At 38.5% G+C, this 21,265-nt stretch overlaps 1 protein-coding gene across 21 annotated transcripts in view; it reads right to left on the reverse strand.

Annotated features, from left to right (window-relative positions):
• Nucleotides 1-21,265, reverse strand: part of RBFOX1 (RNA binding fox-1 homolog 1) — a 2,470,149-nt gene that overhangs the window by 1,166,286 nt on the left and 1,282,598 nt on the right. The gene's annotated exons all lie outside the window — the stretch shown is intronic.

Genomic DNA, 21,265 nt, shown 5'->3' on the forward strand with positions numbered 1-21,265 from the left:
AGGCAGAATGTAAGCACTTCCAATTACTTATGCTACACCTACATTATTCAAAATGTCTACGGGACAGTATTAATGATTTCCAATATGCTATTCTATATATATTGATACAAGATGAAAAAGCAATTCTTCATCTTTCCTCTTTTTTCCCTGCAGTATCACTGATAGGCTTCATCGCGTAAAATCGCTCTGGTTTATTTGTATATAAGGGCAGTTTTATGCAGGCTTAGCAAAAAAAACCCAATCCCCACTCCTACAAAATAAATAAAAATAGCTAAATAAGTAAATAAATAAATAGCCAATTTAAGGGACCTTTAAACGGGATGTGTACAGTTTACCTTACCCAATAATATAATAAAATAAAACATCATCATTTTGCTGAAATGTTGCATAATGGTGGCTACAAGATGAAATTCTGAATTTGCTAGAAAATTACAATACTATGGAGATTTTTTAAAATACAAGAATATTGGGGGAAATTGACAGCAAATCCTAGACACGTTTAGCTGGAGACACAAACAATTAATGCACTGTTTGAGAGAGAGGGAAGGAAATTTATTTCTTAGCTAGGTTGGGTGTAGAAAGTAATGATTTATTAAGCAAGTATATTTTACATTGTTTCCAGAAAACAAATTTTCTTTCTCCAAATAAACACAATTGAATTCATAAAATCCAAATATCTAAAGAACCATTTTTTAAAGTAATCTAATGACATACTGCAGAATACATAATAATAATGGCACTTTGGCAACCCTATGGTGGAGTATGTCTTGGGCAGATTTAGAGGAAGTGGCAAAGTGCATACAATAAATTAGCATAATGCATAGCTGCACAATTTTTTGAAAAATAATGAAGTACTAGTACAGCAATCTTAACATTTATCACAGTTCTGCACACACACACACACACAACCCCCCAAAAAAGAATGACTGTATACGTTTTTTCTTTTTTGCATATGTAGAATAAACAGAGAATTGGCATCCATCTTTGTCAAACCAGTGAAACACTAAGTCAGGTTTTCCAATAAAATAGAAAATATATAAAATAATAATAATACTTCAGATTCTGAATTTACAGTTAAAGCTGTTGAGAAAGATTACTATAAAAGTTACATTCATCCCTTTTCAGGGGGTGTATAAGAGGGAAGAGAGATATTTTACCTATGACATAATTTTTTCTCTCTCTTTATTAAACCACGCTTTGCAATATTGGTATGTAATTTAAAAATCAGTGCAGCTGCATGGACTAGTGGACTGAATACTGGGCTAAGACAAAAACTCAAATTCTAATACCAGGTCTGATACTGATTTTCTTTGATCAAACTACTCAACTTAACCTAAGTTTCCCCATCTGTAAAATTGAGATAATAATACTTGTAACATAAGTGCTATGTATTAATGGCAGAATTCATATGTTAACTATATTACTTAAATATCATAAATGTCTTTGTTAAAAGAACTAGGCATCTCTAAACATAAAAGTTCCCTTACTATAAATACATATTCCTAAACCTGTAGAGACACCATCATATTATTATTTACATCAGCAAAATATTTGGAGTCAGGTTTTTGGTTTGATATTTTTATTTGTCCATTCGTTCAAGTCATGTTTCTATCTTTAACCTTTTTTGATACTAAGCTCAGAATTACATTAGAGATAACAGCAGCAATACAACAGCCATTTCAATTTACAAAAATACTATAACCAGAGCAAGGTCATTCAGAATTAAAGCATACACAAAAACTACCATAAACTCTGTTCTGTTGTTTCTAGGCATTGCAGCACATATGATCAGAGGTTCAAGCAATGCTGGCAGATGTTACCTGCTTTACTCACTGTTGTTCTACAGAGACTGCAATTCTTTATTTCCAGTAGGGCACAAATTAGTTAAAACTAACTAATTAACCCATTAGTGACAAAAATAAAAATATTGGTGAGGACAGAGCTTGGGTAGGGGCGATGTGCCCATTCACAAAATTGTCTTGACATATTGGGCTTAAGAACTAATAATAGCATTATCTTAAAAGTGGCACCATAAAATTAAAAATTGGATTTTTTTAAAAACCCTATGATTGTTACAAAATAATATTTAAAATTACTGTAATTGAAAAACATCATAGGGGAAAAATCTCTGTTTTCAGTTTGGTTACTTTGCACAATTGACACCTCTGTATACAGTAACTGTCATCATTTCCCCTATATTGTCAACCAGCTTTCTCTTCCATTTGTGTTCCTCCCATGACCACAGCTAGCAAGAAGGCAGACAACAGAAGAAGAAGTAGTAGTAGAAGTCGTAGTAGTAAATCTAAACCATAAAAACTGGCAGAGGTATGTAAGGGCAGATGTAGGCCCTGAAACTACTTGAGTGATTTGTATTCCAATCCTAGAAGTCCCTTTCCTGAACTATATTGCAATTTAAACAGCAGTTAACAGAAGATGAATTCTATTTTTTGGTTTTGATTGATTAGATATTTTAGCATATTTAGCCATTCTCTGTGGATGCATGATGCATTTCTAGAACACCAACACCTCTACAATGTCCAGGGCATGTACCTCAGGTCCTTGCATTCTATTCAAGTTTTCTGTCAGGTTTCCCAAGGAAAACTTGGTGGTCTGTATGCATGAAAAGCAGGTGGTACTCAAGGTCATAACTGTCCCTTTCAAAAGCCTAGAGACCAAATTCTGCCCTTGCTTTTCTTTGAGTTTTGGATGGTGTTATGGGGACTTGACCTGCAGTACCAGAGCAGAGGTGCCATGAAATATTTCATTTGACAAGGCAGATGCTTTATGAGATGCTAAGGGGAGCACTATGTGCAGCAGCACTTACATCCCTAATTGAAATGTGTACTGTTCCATCCTCCTGTGCCTAACATCTTGGTCCCAGCAAGCACAAGGGACAAAGTATCTTGCCAGGCACTCTATGCAGCTGTCCATGCCCATTAGGCTAAGGAAAAAATGTCCAGTGCTCAAGCCCCATTGATATATAGCATGGCTTTCTCTGAAACAGGTATGCTATCAGGTGGTTGAGGAGAGGGGAAAGTCTTTGTCCCTTCATAGTATACCTGCAGGAGTAATCATTATATAGCTCTACATCAGCATTACAATAGGCACAGTTTGGTTACCATAAGCATTGCCTGGTTTTTGAGGTTCAAATTTTGTTTTCATAGATTTTCTTGGGATATTTTCATGATGTGGTTGAGACAAAGTTTATCAAAATTTAAATAAGCAACGGTATGAAAGGAAAAAAAACACCTGATGCAATCCATCTCACTATCTCACCTCAGCAAGATCTGGATAGAGCACTGGACCGGGACTCAGGAGACCTGGGTTCTGTTTCCCGCTCTGGCACTGACCTAATGAGCATATTACTTCCCTTCTATTTGCTTCAGTTTCCCCATATTTGAAATGGAGATAATGATTTTGACCTCCATTGTAAAGTGCTATGAGATCTACTGATGAAAAATGCTATATATGAGTTTAGTATTATTATATGAACTTGATTCAATTTAAGAGCTAACTGCTTGCATTCTTTCCCCCAGAAATTAGCTCAATTCCTATTACTGGGTTTCCCACCCTGTTAAGAGAAATGCTTTTAAAGATTTTAAAAAAGAAACCAGAACAACTTATTTGAAATAAATGTATTGCCAAAAGAAAACCTATCTTAAGTATGATCGTCTAGTGCTGCCACTATTATACATCATTACAGAAAGCTACCATTTCTGGAAATTTTTAGCATGCAATTGCTTTTTAGTGTAAATTACTTGATTAGGTCTCCATCCAACAGAAATCTATTAACAAGCAATGTAATCTTTGAAGGAAAATGTTGATTATCCTCCTTTCCAATGGAAGTTGCGGTAAAGATCTTGAAAGCAGCACTCAAAACATAATGTAATTCTGCATCTGTACAGCTTTGAAAACATTTTCTGTATGAGAAAGTGAAACATATGGTTTAATTTGCAGTGCATTTATGTATCAAACACATGGGGGCTCTGCATAGCTAACAGATTAGTGCCTAAATGATTTTTTACATGTCATCTAATGATTCAGTAGTATTACAGAAGGTGAGCCTAATGAAGCATATTTAGATGGAAAAGTATCCTGAGATTTATGATAAACACGCTGTGGTTTTATTTCTAAATGGCTTACAGTTGCTGTATGTGGGTCTAGGTTAGATGATTGACACACTAAGAAACACAGCAACAATCATATATCACACTCTTAACAATGCATTCAGAGCTCAAGGAAACCTACATGTGAGGAATCATGATTTTAGACTGCCACTGCAAACAACACTTTAGAGACAACTAAGTTATAAGCATTATTTAAACAATGAGTATACCATAAACATGCCAAATCCTGCTACATCTAAAAGAACTTAGAGTTCACACATGCAGGGCCTGATCCTGCAGACATTTACATGTTAGTAACTTTACACTGGGATTAATTCCATGTGAATACAATTACTTACAAAAATAACTATTTTGTAGGATCAGACCCATAGGAAATACATTGAAAGGCATATTGTATTTTATAGAACAATAATCTTGGACTCTTTTTTGCAAAGTTCATACCTTAGTTCTTGTTACAGATCAATATTAACCTTTCAAAATATTGTTTTGTTCTGCAAATTTCACATACCACAATTTAGAGGGAACAAAAGCAAAGCAAAAAAACAAGAATACAAAAGAGAAAGCGCTCTCCCTGAAAAGTTACAGAATTCAAATCAAACTTATATAACCTAAGATGGTTGAGTAGCTATCCATTATATCTTGATTGCTTTTTAAACTAAAATCAATGCAAAATTAGCTGAACAAAAAATTCCTACCAATTGCGGATTTGCGTTTGCCTAACAAGAATAAAATATATCAAGTATAAGAATTTGCAGTTTTTAGGCATCTATTTTCTTATACTAAATAACTCACAAGTAACGCATATAGCATTTGTAAAGTTTATTACATCCCGTCAAAATGACTGCCCTGCGCTGAAAGCAGGGAGGCCATTGTCCAGGCTTGCCAGAGGAAGACAGTAGTGGCGGGGGGCGGGGGGAGATAAAGTAAGAAACTGCTGCAAAAAAGGTGGTGTCCGTCAGCTTTGTAGCACTGACTCACCCCCTTGGAATGTAAGAGCAGAAGGCTTCAAGGGTGCAAGCTCTGGCACTGGAAACCTCTTTCTCCATGCAGCAGGCAAGGCAGCACCCACCCTCTCTCCCCCTAAGTGGATTATCAGGTGGGTTTGAACCTGCTATGGGCATTGTGCTAGTCACTCCTTTTTAGTGGAGCTGGGAAGGATTTTTTTCCCCTCACCACCATATAGGCTTTGGTGGAGTGGGTTTTTTTCACAGCGAATGTTAGGGAAGACCTATTATGGTGAGCACAAAAGATGTGGTAGGCTATATGTCACAACTTATTTGGTAAGTGTGGAGCAGATGTCCAGTGCAAGTACGCTATATTGAAGGCATCCAGTGACCAGATAAATGGCCTGGCAAAGGACTTAAAAAGAAGGTGCTATCTAAAGGAACAGAACGGTGGGTTGGGGTTCCTGAGGTTGGAACAGCAGGGAGCCAACCCCCCCTTTCTTATAGTCTACCTTACCCCTCCTATGGGGGGGGTGGATGGTAAGGTCCCAGCAATGATTTTCTGGAGGGACCTGGATGGAAAAAGAGGTTGGTGCCTACCCCCTCCCCCCCGCCCCAGATAATTCCAAAATAAACAGGGTTTACCTGCACTGAACACTTTTATCTGCCAGGCAGTCCCAGACATCTAATAATAAAGTTGCAGCCTGATTAAATCCATATCAAGTGTCTCCTGTCCTTCTTTCGGTATAGTTGGAACAACTACTCAACCCCACTAGTCATTTACTGTTTTTTAATATAACTTTAAGCTGCTAATCACTATCCAGTGATCAGAGTATTTTCATGTGAGTTATACATAAATCATACAGAATTATAGCAGCCCACAGAAACCCCCAAAAGTAAGGAGATCCTAGATCTCAGAGGCCATGACTACATGACTGCAGATGTTATTGTTTAATATCAGGTACACTGTATTGGTACATCTGCAAATTCAAATAAGTAAGAGTTCTCTATTGAAGTGTTACAGGGACCTTGAATTCCTGCAGCAAAGCACTTCCTTGTTCAGTTATACCTATATTTGCAACAATCCTGAAGTACTTAAACTATTTATATGAAAATAAGTTACAAAGGCAAGTAATATTTTACAAATAATGTTTCAAATGTCTTCACCATTAGCAAGAGTTACTACCCTGGAGAACTGACCAAAATAATATTTTTTGAAGATTACACTGCACTTCTTTTCAACCTAGACTAAAAATGCTACCAAATTTAATTTATAAACAAATCACAGTTAACTACATTGTTTTAGTGTTAGGCTTCTTTTCATGGTTCTGAACTTAAAATGTTTCCCCACTTTGTAACCATGTGCTTTACACTTCAACTGAGTGCTGCAGCTTTTGGCTGAAACTAACACTTCTACTACTGTGAATGCTATTTAATCCGTATAACATTGCTGAAAATCATTGTAACACAATAACATTTTAACTAAAAGGGTGATATAGTACCTGCAAAGTCAAAGAAGAAGGAGCTCACTGTATCATAAGCAATGGACATGGAGTCAAAGGGCCAATGTCCTCTGTACGGAGTGTTATTGACCAGACAGCAGGAAAACCGGGAATGTGGAGAGCCTAAGTTTAATAAAGTTCCACTTGTTCAATTTAGCCTGCATTCAGATTCATAGATTCCAAGGCCAGAAGGGACTATTGTGATCATCTAGACTGACCTTCTGAATAACACAAGCCATTGAATTGCTCCAAAATAATTCCTAGATCAGATCTATTAGAAAACAAAAACATCCCATCTTGATTTAAAAGTTGTCAGTGACGGAGAATCCTCTGTAAATTCTTCCAATAGCTAATTACTCCTACTGTTAACATTTTACACCTTACTTCCAATCTGAATGTGTCTAGCTTCAAATTAATAAATCACAGTAATGTAGGGCAGGAAGGAACCTCAACAGTTCATCAAGTCCACCCTCCTCACTTAAGTGGGACCAAGTAAACCTAGACTATCCCTGACAGATGTTTGTCCAACCTGTTCTTAAAAACTTCTAGTGGTGGAGATTCCACAACCTCCCTTAGAAGCATACCCCAAACCTTAACTACCCTTATAGTTAGAAAGTTTTTCCGAATAGCTAATCTAAATCTCCCTTGCTGAAGATTAAACCCATTACTTCTTGTTCTACCTTCAGTGGACATGGAGAACAACGGCTCACAAGCCTCTTTATATCAGCCCTTAAAACATTTGAAGACTGCCGACCCACCAGGTCTTTTCTCAAAACTAAACTTCTCCATTTTTTTAACCTTTTCTCATAGGTCAGGTTTTCTAAACCTTTTATCATTTTTGTTGTTCTCCTTTGGACTCTCTCCAACTTGTCAACATTTTTTCTAATGTACAGCACCCAGAATTGGACACAGTAATCCAGCTGAGGCCAGTGCCTAGCAGAGCAAGACTACTACCTCCTGTGTCTCACATATGACACTCCTGTTAATACACCACAGAATATTAGCCCTTTTTGCAACTGCACAACATTGTTGTCTCTCATTTAATTTGTAATCCACTATATCCCACAGATCCTCTTCAGTAATACTACCACCAGCCAGTTACATTCCCCATTTTGTAGTTGTGCATTTCATTTTTTCTTTCTAAGTTACTATGCACTTCTCCTTATTGAATTTATTCCTGTTGATTTCAGACCAATTCTCTAATTTGTCAGACTCATTCTGAATTCTAATCCTGTCCTTCAAAGTGCTCATAACTCCTTCCAACTTGGTGTCATCCACTTCCAGCCATTGGATCGTGTTATACCTTTCTCCACTAGATTGACAAGCCCATTATCAAATATTTGTTCCCCAGGTAAATACTTACTGACTGTAATCAAGTCAATACTTAACCCTCTCTTTGTTAAGGTAAATAGATGGGGCTCCCTGAATATATCATTATAAGGAATGTTTTCTAATCCTTTAATCATTCTCATGGCTCTTACCTGATTCCTCTTCAATTTATCAATATCCTGTGGACACTAAAACTGGACACAATATTCCAGCAGCTGTGGCACCAGTGCCAAATACAGAGGTAAAATGACCTCTCTGTTGCTATTTAAGATCCCCATTAATGTATCCAAGGATTGCCTCGGCCCTTTTGGCAGTAGCATCTCACAGGGAGCTAATGTTCTGCTGATTAACCACCACAACTTCCAATTTTTTTCAATAGTCACCGCTTCCCAGGATATAGTCCCACATCTTCTAAGTAAGGCTTCACTCTTTGCAAATGAAACATGGTGGCAGTGTCTGAGCTGCAAGGTCTTTGAAGCATAGCAACTGGCAGTGAGAGCCATAGAATTTGGTCTGAAGGCCACCAGAGCCTTGGATTTTGTAGACACAAACTTAGTGCAGTGAAAGCTAGGGATGTAAACAGACCTTGCAATGCAGGAGAATAAGAACAGCAGGAAAGTAAAGCTATCATTTTACCTGATTGTGGAACATGAAAGAGAGCTCCGCACCACTCCGAAACTCAGTGGTGGATTTAGAGTTAGTGGGAACCTGTGCTCAGCTTTATTAAAAAAAAACATAAAAAAAACATTGGGGTGCAGGATCTGGCCAGGAGCTAGGATGTGGGAGGAGGCTCAGGGTTGGGGTGTGGGGTCTGGGAGGGAGTTAGGATGCAGGAGCGGGGTGGGGGTTGGGGTGCGGGTTCTGGCCAGGAGTTAGGATGTGGGAGGGGACTCAGGGTTGGACTGTGGGGTCTGGGAGAGAGTTAGGGTGCAGGAGCAGGCTGGGGATTGGGGTGGAGAGTCTGTCCAGGAGTTAAGGTGTGAGAGGGGGCTCAGGGCTGAGGCAGAGGGTTGGGATGCTGAGCGCTTACCTGGGGCAGCTTCTGTTTGGTACGAGGGGTACAGGTGGGGATGAGGGGTGCAGGAGCTCCTGTTTGGTGCTCAGGGTGGGGGTGGGGATGGGGGGTGCAGAAGTCAGTGCAGGGTGTGTGTGTGGGGCTGGGTGTGTGGGGGGGGGATACAGGAGTGAGGGCAGGGGGCTGGGGTGTGTGTGTGTGTAGGGGGCAGTGCGTGGAGGGGGGCCTCGGGGCGGGGCAGTCCCAGTCGTTGGGTCACCTTACTTGGCTGACTGGTGGACGCATCCCTGCCCCACCACTGCTCTTCTTTGCTGTCAAAGAGAGCTGTGGCAGCAGCAGCAGGTGAAAGCTGAGACCCCCTGGCCTGCCGCTCCCTTCCCCTGGCCTTTTTCAGGGGCCACCACCAGCAGGGCACACCAGGGACTGCACCTGCACTTCCCAGCATCCAGAGGAGCAGGATGCCCCACCAGGGGAGCGCTCAAGCCTTCTCTACAGTGCACCACCAGCCAGCCCCTCACCTGCCTGCCTCACCTAGCTGCCAGCGCCAGCCTGCAGCAGGAGCCCTGGGAGCCAGCAGGAGTCCGGCTCACCAGCTGGGAAAGTGCACCGCACGCTGCAACTCCAGCTTGGCTCTTAAACGGCTCCCTCCCTGCTCTCCAGCACAGCTTCTGCCCCCTCAGCAGTCCCCCCTGCAGGGGGTGCTGGAAGGTATTGGGCTGTCCAGCCCTGGGGCCCCCTGTAGTTGGGGAGCCCCATGCGAGGGCACTGTGTGTTTGATTGTAAATCCGCCTCTTCTGAAACTCACCATTTTCTCAAGCCTCGCATCATTTCTAGGAGCCATGGGGACCTATTTCATTCCAAAGCAGAATGAAATTGTGGAGCAATACAGGTTTTTCACTCGAGGCCAATCTGAAGGAGAGGAGACAGACCCCTATTCTACTGCCTTACACACTCCCTCATTTGGGACAGGATATTCTGCAGCACTTGGGATCATCACTTGCAGGTGTGACCACTCTGGGAAGGTGACCTCAGGTTAGACAGATGCTTAGACATGGGGCTTGCAGCAGAAGTTTCAAGAGAAAGGTGAAAGCCCTAGAAGCACAACACCCCCAGAAGTATATGCAGACAGACAACAGAGAAGGAGATCAGGTAGTCAGCGTTCCATACCCATAGCGAGATACATTTACTATGGGAGATAGCATGCACAGGAAGAGATTTGCCCCTCACTAGGACAAGGAATGTGGCAAGAAGAACCATTCCTGACAGTGTGTGCAAAAGCAGAAGAAGGTCTCAGAAAGATTCAGTCAGACTTGTACAAGAAGGGAAGAGCACATCGAACAGTTGTGATGACATCTTTCCTTTAGTCTGAGAGTATATCAGGTTCAGGCTCTTCGGACAAGAAACCAACAAGTGACAATACCAATCTTCTTGCATGCAACAATGTTAATAGGGAAACACCCTATGCCCTTTCAGATGGACAACAGGGCCTGCTGCAATGTACTCAAACATACCCATTACAAAGAGCAGACACAATCTAATAACATACAATCAGAGCATAATGCAGCCAGCAGGAAAATGTGGTCTCATAGTAATTTACCAGAACATTAACAAACAGTACCAACGGAAGTTTGTGGTGGTGGATGGTAAGCACCACAGACGCCTCTGGGGAAATAGAAGCCATGGACCTGATGAGGCTGCAACATCAGCATTTTATAGCTGCAAGGGAAGAAGCAAAAAGGGGACAATGGAGCTAATTTTAAAAGCATATGGGGATATTTTCAAAGGTGATGGATACCTTGAAGGAAAGCTGCACCTGGAAGTAGATTGCAAAGTGGAATCTGTGTATTTACCACCAACGTAAATTCCAGCAGCACTATGTAATCCAGTATACCAGAAGTGCAAAAGTCAGCAGAGCAAGGGTGTCATAGCACCTGTGTAGGCAAATGTAAGCAGCATGGTGGTGATAAAGAAGCCATCTGACAAATTAAGTATCTATAAAGACCCAAGGCAACTGAACCAGACAATGAAAAGATGTCACTATCCTTTGTCCACAATTGCTGACATCTTGACAGTATTCTTTCATTGGAATTTGTTTCGGTTTTGAATATGTTGCAGTGACATGAAATGTAATATTTCGATCAAAGGTACCAGGTGTTATCCAAGTTTCTATATTCCTCTTTTATCACCAAATCAATAATTACACCAATTTAATATTTTGCATCAGATTTTCAAAGCAAGGCAAGCACAACTGCACAAAATCTCCCCCACCCCTGCAATCAATGGGGGAGGAATCTTGATAGGACTGCTACAGAAGTACACAGTGCCTGGGGGTGGATGTATGCAAGAGTATACGCCTGAAAGGAAGGGGGTCTTTAGGCATACGGCCTTCCCATTGGCTGGGGATGGGGAAATGACCCCCCCCCCAAACACACACACACACACCCCATGCTTCTGAAAAGCCTCTTGCTCCAGCTAGCTACCCTGCCCTCTGTTCCCTGAATTGCAGTGCTGGTGCTGTGTTCTTTAGGGTGCTGCAGGTCCGACTGATTGCCTGTTTGTGGCAAGAGATCTAGTGTTTTTTTGTTTCCACTTTCCTTGCTGAATAAGGAAGGCATAGTTCAGTTATAGCCGTAAAACATAAAAAGAATTCTTATTAGAAAAAGTAAGACTGTTTTATTTGTTGTAAGTTGCAGACAGTGTCTAGCGTGGATAACGATAAAAGGGACCAATTCACAATGGTAAATGAGACCTGGGATTTCACTGGCATTCTTCTTGCCAGTGGGAAAAGAGGGAGACTCTTGGGAACCTTTCCACCCTCAAACACACAGGAGAGTCATAGGGGGTGGGGAGGATTCAGAAGTGAGCTGAGTTTCAGGAGTGGGCCTCAGACAGTCTACCCCAAGTTACTGGTTGTATGGTAGGAATTTGTAAATCTGCCCTGGACCCTGGTAAATGCCTAACATGTAAGAGCAGGGATGGGTGCACAGTGCCCTTCCCCAGTGTTAAATAAATAAAGATGAAGCCCGACATGTAAAGTCTATCCCATGAGTCAGTCATTCACTTGCCTGCATGTCTTGATCATGTTTGTGCACACCAGATTTACATATACAAATACCCAATCTGTATGTTCAAATCAAGTATTTACATGCATATGTGGACAATTAGATCCCTCATCAGTCACATACAAGAATTAATACTTAATTTCTTCATGCTTTCTCTGATCGAAAAGTTCTATGGCATTTAGTGGGGATGAAAACAATAGGATCCTACATAAATTGATCGGTTTCATTCAGTAGAAAATGGTTCATTTCTATAGGTTTTTTGAGTCATCCCATGGAGTTCTGCAGTAAAGATATAATTCTCTACTAAACTGAATAAAATCATTACCTATATACAGGGAGAAAGGGTTTTTAATTAAATTCTATAGGATTTTATTCGTAAGGATTTACATGAAACAGACACATGCAAATGTGCAATATACATGCACTTCCATTCATCTAACATTGATAACACCTATAATTCTCTATTTTGTTACAATGTACTGAGGGTTACCAGATAGAAGCTCTGACTTGAATATACCATGTTTGAGACTAATTATATGTACAATATTAGCACAAGTATTGCCATTTCCTTTTACCTGATCTTAGTTTTGCTAGTTCAGGAATATGCAATCACCATGTGAGTGTCCAGATCTTATAAATGGCTCAGATGAGGGTCAACAGTATGCATAAAGAGGAAATGTTACTGACTATAAATTCTTGACTTTGAAGTTCCAATCAGCTACCAAGATAGCTATAGTCTCATACTTAATGGTACTGCTGTAAGAAGCAAGTAAATATAGTTTACTGTTTAGAAAATTGAGAATGTTTGTTATTGTAGTAGGGACAATTATGTTCAGCAAGATTTACCATAAATTAGAGATGAGTTCAAGGAAGCATTACAATGCACTAGGAAAGACAATAAAGAGCCTTCCACTACCTTCAGCACTTGTATTTTTCCAACTGCATACAAATAGGTTCAGTAAAGTAAGAAAATAATATTTCTAAACAAAATGTGAAAGAATACAAAATGCCTAATTTGTAGTGTAGGTTAGTTACAGACATATTTTCACATGAGTTTTAACAATACTTTTTATAACTATAAGATATTCTCGGTTTATGTATAAATACTACTTAATATTTTAATTTAATTAATTATACATATAGCATCTTTTAGACCAATCCATATATGAATTTCCAAATAGGAATATTTAGGATAAAATAGTTTTCCCTGTATGTGTTGCAGACAAACTTTTGTGGACATGCTGTTGCTAAATTTGGCAACTTCCACTGGGTTTGGTACTGATGAAAATGTAAGAGAAATCTGTGGTAATATAGCATGTGACTCTCTCATTAACATTTTAACAAAATACCTCATGGATTTGCATAAAGTTTTCAGAGCTTCAACACCAAATTCAGAATGTTTAAAATGAGAATTTCCCTTGGCTTTACTCCAGCTCTCCCCAGAGATAGTCACTGTAAACAGTTCATAACAAAGCATAATTAAATGCACTGAACAACTAAAATATACATATAATTACCCCAAAAGCTTATATAATTATATATTCTTGTACCAGTTGCAGATTTTTGCATAGACATTATCTCATGATGGAGACAGACTAATCGGATACAACTTCCCCAAAATTCATCTAATTAATCTGAAGATATTCAGACAAGATTTATAAGGCTTGGGTTTATACATAGCATAACAAATATAGTATAATATTCATGTACAAGACACAAATGCTAAGAAAACCTAAGCCTCTAAGGTCACAAAACTCTGTATGTTTGTGGTACATACAAAATCATAAAAAAGAAGCCTATATAATGGAATAAGATATTTCTCACTGCAATATCTAACATACAATTCTGCAAAATACAATATATTAAAAATGAGAAAACAGTTACTGGATTTTTTTTGGTCTCCCCTCCTTTCCAATTTAGCAATATAAACTGATAGCAGAGATTTTTTTTCTTTTTAATGAACTCTCTAGTACCTTGTGAAGTAACTCAGACAATAATGGGGTGTATAAATAATTATTTAAATTTATGCAAAGCACCAATTAATATCAGGGTAAGGCAACATGTCATTGCTTCAGTGTTCCATTATATCATTCAGAACATATAGGGATATGCATAATGGCATGTTCATGCTGCTCTAATCTATTGTAATCTAATCTAATCTAAAATATTTTATCTGATTTTTTCATTGTAAACCTTGATATACACAAAACAGATTTTTTTTATCTATTTTGAAATTCTGTAGTCTTTTGTTAAGACAGCAGTTGCTTTTTTCAGAGTAGCAGCCGTGTTAGTCTGTATTCGCAAAAACAAAAGGAGTACTTGTGGCATCTTAGAGACTAACAAATTTATTAGAGCATAAGCTTTCGTGAGCTACAGCTCACTTCATCGGATGCATTTGGTGGAAAAAACACAGGAGAGATTTATATACACACACACAGAGAACATGAAACAATGGGTTTATCATACACACTCCTTACAGTGTGTATGATAAACCCATTGTTTCATGTTCTCTGTGTGTGTGTATATAAATCTCTCCTCTGTTTTTTCCACCAAATGCATCCGATGAAGTGAGCTGTAGCTCACGAAAGCTTATGCTCTAATAAATTTGTTAGTCTCTAAGGTGCCACAAGTACTCCTTTTCAGTTGCTTTTTGTTTTTAAATAAACCAAATTTTGAAATACAGATTTTTTTAAAAAATAGTATTTAAAAAGTCTTGCTTTTTTCCTTGGCTTTTGTTTAAAAATTGGGATTGATATAAAACCAGGCTGACAGAATCTAATTTATTTAAAAGAAACCAGTATAAAAAAAGCCACTGCACATTCATAACATTTTTGTGGGTGGGTGCGTGCCTATAATAGCTATTGCAAATAATTATTACATAAAGAGAAAAGTTACAAATATCTCCAAGTCTACAACAAATAGTATAGATTTTCTAATCCTCGGTGATTTATTTTCCTTGAATTTCAACAAAATAACCTGTGAGTCCATATCAAATATTAATAATGAAATCAAGCTATTAGTAGGGAAACACTAGTTATCTATTCAGTAAATATTGTAATAGTAATTAAATTAATTTTAATAGAAAGGTTCTCTCTCTTTGCATCCCTAATAAAGAATTAACAAAAAAGGAACTTAATATGAAATACAATCCCCAAATCTTTGCAGGTCTACATATGGAAGGAACACTTTATACATGTGAAAGCTCCCAAGCTGTGCACATGCAGAAATGTCTGCAAAATCAGAGACTTAGACTGTGAGCTCCTCAGATCAGAAATTGTGTATGTTTTATGTCTTCTACAGCACAGAACTTAAAATTGAGCTTTAAAAAAAATTAGTCATATAATTTGAAATAATTTCAAATATGAGATTCAGTACACAACATTAAAGCCAGAAATTTTCAAGTTATGGCTGACAGTCTCTCTTTATTGAGACAGGTGTTACACCCTCCACTTGCCAGAAACATGTTATAAACATGTTCTGTGTCTTAGATATCTGCTTGTGTCTATACTTAAGTTGTGACATGACATACTTAGACCAGTATGTCTAATGTACAAGAAAGGTAACAGTTTCCATATAATATGATGTATGATAAGTTATGTCTAACTGAATCCATAGACATGGGTTATATTTTATGACATTAGCCTGCATTTGGGGCAAGTTTATTCAATAAGGATCTGACTCTGCCACTCTTACTCATAAGTAGTAGTACCTCTCCATGCCTTCTCCCACTGAAGCATATGTGACTACTCACAGAGTAAGGTAAAATATAAATATGGGTCACTGAACTGAGCACTAAGTTAACTGCTATATTTTCATTTCAAGATCAATTTTCAAACTAAAATATTTTTTATTTATTTTTTTAGTACTTGGAAAAGTTAAATTTAGTAATGGGCAAAATGTGGAGCTTAACAAAAACTTTGCTGGAGCTTACCTGGGTTTGTTGGTTGTTTAAGATAAAATGGGAACATTAGGACCTGTTTTTCCATGTGGTTGAACAATTGCAAGTCCTGCTGAGATGAGTTGGAGTTGCTGGAACTCATCGATTTTGCAAATCAGGTGTCTGGATCTTAACTGCCTTTAGTTTGGGTTTTGAGAAACAAACTTGATGAGGTTTTTGGGGAAAAAAGAGTTTACTCTTTAGAGAGGTGGGGCCAAAACAAGATCTTTTATCTGAACCCCTATGCTACTGTTTTAATATTTCAGATTAAATGGAACAGAGATCTGAATAAGCCCAGGGTTTGATTTGGGAATTTAAAATCCTGCTGATAAGGTTTTTCAAAACTAAAACCGAAACTCACTCTCCTCAGCCACCTTCTTTTCAAAATATGTATATTGTAACTTCAGTATTGAGGTAATTCCAACATTATTCTCAATTAAGGTAAGAAAATGATACATGCTATTTGTTCCTGTCCCAATGTTGTCCTTTAGCTTAAATAGCTCTTCTCTTTCCCTAGTGTTAAAATCGTTTGATGTATTTATAGAGAGCAATCATAACCCCTCAAGAACAATTGGAAATTAGAGGCTGGAAATTAGAAAAAGGTTTCTGTTTTTGTTGTTGTTGTTGTTAAAGAATTGCAACTGATTACAGACCTAAAAGTTGCAATTCTTCAACAAAAAAACTTCAAAAACAGACTCCAAAAAGAGACTGCTGAATTGGAATTAATTTGCAAACTGGAAACAATTAACTTAGGCTTGAATAAAGTCTGGGAGTGTCTGCAAAGTACCCTTCATTACACAAAGTAAAACTATTTTCCCATGTTTATTCCCCCCCCCCCCCCGCTGTTCCTCAGACTTCTTTGTCAACTGATGAAAATGGCCCACCTTGATTATCACTACAAAAGGTTCCCCCCCACACACACTCTCCTGCTGGTAATAGCTCACCTTAAGTGATCACTCTCCTTACAGTGTGTATGGTAACACCTATCCTTTCATGTTCTCTATGTATATAAATCTCTCCACTGTATTTTCCACTGAATGCATCCTATGAAGTGAGCTGTAGCTCATGAAAGCTTAAGCTCAAATAAATTTGTTAGTCTCTAAGGTGCTACAAGTACGCCTTTTCTTTTTGCAAATACAGACTAACACGGCTGCTACTCTGAAACCTGTTATTATTGGGTGACCCCTGAGAATGCACTCTAACAGAAAATAAAACACCTTAAACAAGTGCCTTTTACAAATCCAAATAGCACAATAATGCCTTTCTTTCATTTACCAGTTTACCAAATCTGCGTATGATTTATTAGAGTGAATGAAAACTCATCCAGTTCCATTCAGAACAAAGCACTGAATAACTGAGAACAGTTATACAAGGGGGGCATGTACTTTGAAATGTACAGTATTAGTTCCTGCAAAGATTAATAGAAGTTATGAAGAGCTGGCAGTATTTATTACTGGTTTATTATTCCGTACATTTCCGCCAAAGGAAAGATATTTCTTTAAACTAAGCGAACTGATGTACTATTGATCCATACACACAGTTTCATCCACCCATGCCCCCATTTGAAACTCCATCTCTCAATTCCATACAGTAAATATATATTTTTTCCCTGTAGGGTCAGATTTCTTTTTTAAATACTCAATCACCAACACTGCTTTTTGGGAGAATTCTAACAACTACAGGTGCCCTTTGTTCCTCCTGATCTGTGATTTCTCCAAAACCTATATTCCTTTCCTCACACTACTCAGCTCTCATGCAGTTCTGACTATTGTTTGAGACCGCTTACAGGGCACTAGCCCTTTTTCTTTAACAGCCTAAATTTCCTTTCTTCAGAGAATGCTATATAAAATAAAGCCCCAACTATGAGGACTGTCCCTATAAAAAAAGGACATCTGGTCGCCCTAACACTACATCACATTTTTTAAACTGTTTGTATCATGCTTCCTGCATTGTGCTCCAGCTAACAATGCCATCTTACTTCAGGAATCTCAGCATGTCATTGGTTCACATGTACAAGGCACAAATGGGCCCTGATCTACCAAAATTTGGAGTTTCTTGAAACACAATAGGCCTCTCTGGATTCCTTGATCCTACTTCCCTAAACCAGCTCCCTGACATACCAGTGTTCTTTGAAGTAGTGGTCCGACACCTCCAAGACTAGCTGATAGTCATCGTAGACTTGGTCAGAATTTCAACACTTGGTGAAACTTGATCAGAATTTCAAATAAAAAACAACAACAGCCCCCAAACCACAAAACCAACTGACCAACAAACAAACTAACCCTGGAGAAATATGCCAACACAATTTATGATTTGTTTTATTTATTTTTGTTTGTTTCTTTTTGTTCAAGTGTTTCAACAAACCCTAATCCAACGTTCTCTTAAGACTACAGCTCCAATAATGGGACCACCTGTAAATACAAGTTTGAAGAGACTTTTTGTGTGCTTCTCTAGATAAGAAAGCTTGGAAACCATGTGATGGTTTCACATGCTGCTAATTTATCCATCATTGTTTTAGTATCAAATAGTGCAGAGGGCCAGATTGGCGAATGTAATTCACGAACCTATTGTTTTTCAGGCATCTTACATTAATTTGTGTGGAAAACAAAATCATATTCCTACTTAAAGCTAGTGGATACACATCTGTATTGGGTGTGATAGAACATGCAGAAACCTCAAGACAGGAGTCCGAAGAACATACTTCATATGTATTTCAAATGAACACACAGGAAGTAAGCATGTGGATATGAAATTTAACACCAAGAAGAAAGATTATATGGAAACCAGATTTTCCAATCTAATTCACACTAAAGGTACATCTACACTGCACACTTCTTGTGGATGTGTTTAGAATACATACATAGGTAGCCCTCCTAGAATGGATATCAATAGCAGTGTAGATTTTGAGGTATGGCTTAGACGAGCAGAGTAAAGACATGCCTGAAGCTTGTTGGCATGTACATGTGTATACATCCACATGGCTTTCTGCTCGCCCAAGCGATGCCTTCCCCATCTACAGTGCTATTTTAACAGTATAGTGTCCTGCAGCTTCTTGGCTCCTGAAGCCTTTCTCTGACACAGAGGAAAACTGTGGCAGTGAGGCAAGGCTGTAGTAGGAGGGAGGCAGCAGGAAAAAGTTTCAGGAGTGGGAAGCTGCTGAAGCAATGATACTGCTATTTCATAAATTTTTGTTAATTTTATTTTCAAAAGATCAAGTTTGAAAACAGGGTCAAAGAACTAAATTTGGGCTCTGGGAATGAGAGATGCTTGGCTGGTGGTGAGAGATATAGCACCCGCAGAGAGCATATGGGGACAATCAGAAACACTTACTACATCTGCTTCAACTGTGCAACTCCTCCCATCCTCCACAGCACCAATTTCCTGGCACTCACACGATGTTATTTATATTATGGTAGTAAGTAGGATGCTTAACTGAGATTGGGGTAAACACAGAGTAAAAGACAATCCGTGCTCCAAATATTTTATAATCTAACTAGACAAAGACACCCTGGGAGGCGAAAGGGATATAGCATACTAGCCGAGTGAACAATATGATGGTTAGGAAATGTCATACTAGTTCCACAATTTTATTTCTCTTTTTTTTAAGTTATGAAGGTTTCAGCGCACCCCCTCCAACCTACGTCATCCTTTGATACACTGAACCACATTAGCCATGTTAGCCAATTCCACACTGCAATTACGGTTTGAATGAAAACCATCCAAGTCATGGAAAGTTTCCATTGCAGTTTCCCATTTGGATCAGAACCTTAGGGCACAGCATCTACAGCATTACTGTAGATGCAGAGCAGGACTTTGAAAAAAAAACAACCTAAGTCACTGGGGGATTGTCTACACATGAAAGTTAATCTGGAACAAGGTAGGGTGTGAATTTAAAGTGGATTAACTATTCCTGATTTACCCCATGTGAGGCCCCTCTTTACCTAAATGAGCTTAATCCCTGGAATAAAAGCATCCACACATGGAGTTCACGAATAGGTATTCCTGAATAACTCCCCATGTAGCCAAGCCCCCAGCAGCACAAGTCCCATTGAAAGTCAATGGGTTCTTTTAAAAATTTCATTCACACACTCTTTACTTATCCTGCACTTATACTGCTGCACTTTAGCCCAAAATATATGATGAAATTTTGGACATGGATGAGATTAAATAATCTGAAAACAGAATACACACAAAGTTAATTGCTGTAGTTTTTAGGAGAAAAGGTGTTTGTTTAGGTGAGGGAGGGAAACATTGACATTCTATCTGCATGATGGATTCAACTATACTTGTAATTTTTGTCTAAAATATCACAAGTAACAATTTTCTTGTGAAGATGCCACACTCAGAAGTGTCAATACCTATTATCTGGACTGTATATTATAAAATAAACTATATATTTTAATAGAAATGCAGGAAATACTTCATATGAATTACAGATTCAATCTTTTTTTTTCCATATGGGTACAAAAACGATGGACATTCTCTCTACAAAAAATTAAAAAGCGAAGTGGAGACGGTATGGTACATTTCTGTTCACTAACGGCACAAAAATCTTTACATTTTAAATATATATGAACTTGACCAAAGATACTATGTTAAATGTATTAAAAATGCTGATCTTTAAAAATACTATCCAAAAGCCATGGACATCATGGACAATATATTACAAATGTTAGAACAAAGACTCTCCAAATTTAGATTATTTTCCCAATAACTTTGAATGACAAAAAGCACTGCAATTATGAAACTGTGAGTAAACTTTTATATTGCTTGCTACTGCTACTAGCTAAGAGAGCACTAAGTGCCTAAGTCACTTCTAAAAAGACACTTTGGTGCCTCAGTCAGTCAGATGTTGCAATGCTGAGCAGAGCATTGCCTAAATACCTTTAAATATCTGGACTTTACTCCTTTAGTTTACATAGCAGATGCCCATTCTTTTGAGGCTGAAGATTCTAGATTTTAGAGCTACCAATGACCCATGCTGGATCAGCTTACAAAAGTAAAGCAACACTTCTGGACCTGAGTTGCATTACTATAGACCAATGTGCAGTAGTTCTCATAATGAAGTCTGCGTAGCTCTTCCTAGTTGTCACGGTTGGGAACCACATGGTTCTGCTGGCTGATCCCCTTTGTTTCTAACTCTGATACAGGGCCTGTAGAAGCCAAGCAAGGAGTCAGCCACTAAGAACCTCTGTTGCATAAAAGAAGTAACCACGGTCATCCTTTCCTTCCCCTGCTCACATCAGAGACAGGAACTATCAGAACTAGCAACAGCTGGTCAAGGAGAATGAAGGGGAGCTCATGAATAGTAGCTTCAGACTTAGCTGACTGAGACTAATTTGGAGCATT

This window comes from Dermochelys coriacea, chromosome 10 (assembly GCF_009764565.3).
Source record: "Dermochelys coriacea isolate rDerCor1 chromosome 10, rDerCor1.pri.v4, whole genome shotgun sequence".
NCBI classification, from domain to species: domain Eukaryota; kingdom Metazoa; phylum Chordata; order Testudines; family Dermochelyidae; genus Dermochelys; species Dermochelys coriacea.